This window comes from Penaeus monodon, chromosome 9 (genome assembly GCF_015228065.2).
Source record: "Penaeus monodon isolate SGIC_2016 chromosome 9, NSTDA_Pmon_1, whole genome shotgun sequence".
In the NCBI taxonomy this organism is placed as follows: domain Eukaryota; kingdom Metazoa; phylum Arthropoda; class Malacostraca; order Decapoda; family Penaeidae; genus Penaeus; species Penaeus monodon.
Window position 1 is genome coordinate 22,352,408 of NC_051394.1, and position 915 is coordinate 22,353,322.

Sequence of the window (915 nt, forward strand, 5' to 3'; positions counted from 1 at the left end):
AAATTTTTTTTTTTTTTTTTTTTTATATATAATATATAATATATATATATATATATATATAATAAAATTTTAATATAAATATATATATATATATAATATATAGATTTTAATATATTAATTTTATATGTATATTTTGGGTAGGGTACATTATAGATATAATAGTAGGATAGATAGATAGATAGAAGATAGATAATAGAAGATGGGTGAAAAGATAGATAGAAGATAGAAAAGATAGATAGATAGGGGGAGATAGAAGACAGGGACTAATTGGGGAGAACATTTGCTTTTTCCCTTTTCCCCATTTTTTTTTTATCCTTTTTTTTATAATTTTTTACTTCCCCTTTAAATACATTAATTTATGTGGAGAAAGGGGGGAAATATGCAGGGGCAAAAAAGTTTGTCCCTGCACTCTTGCCCCCGCGGAGGGGAGCAATCCCGCCCACTGCAAAGCGACGAACGTAATTATTTACAGAACCGATTTAAGTGTCAGTTTCATTTTGACCGTAAAAGCAACAAAAACCCCGGGGGTGGGCTTGGAAAGGATCCCCCCCCCCCCCCCCCCCCCACAAAAACACACACACACAACACACACAAAAAAAATTTTGTCTTTTATAATAAAAATTAAAATATTTTAAAATAATATAATTATATATAATTTAAATATAAAATATTAATTAAAAATAATATATTATTATATAATATAAAATATATATAATTATATATATATAATATATATTATTATATATATATAATATATATTATTTTTATATTATTTAATTAAAAAGTAATTTAGGTTCATTTAAAATTTTATATAATTTTATTAAAATATATTTTTAATATTATATATATATATAGAGAAATATATATATTTTTATATATAGATATATATATGTAAAATATATATGTAATATTTTT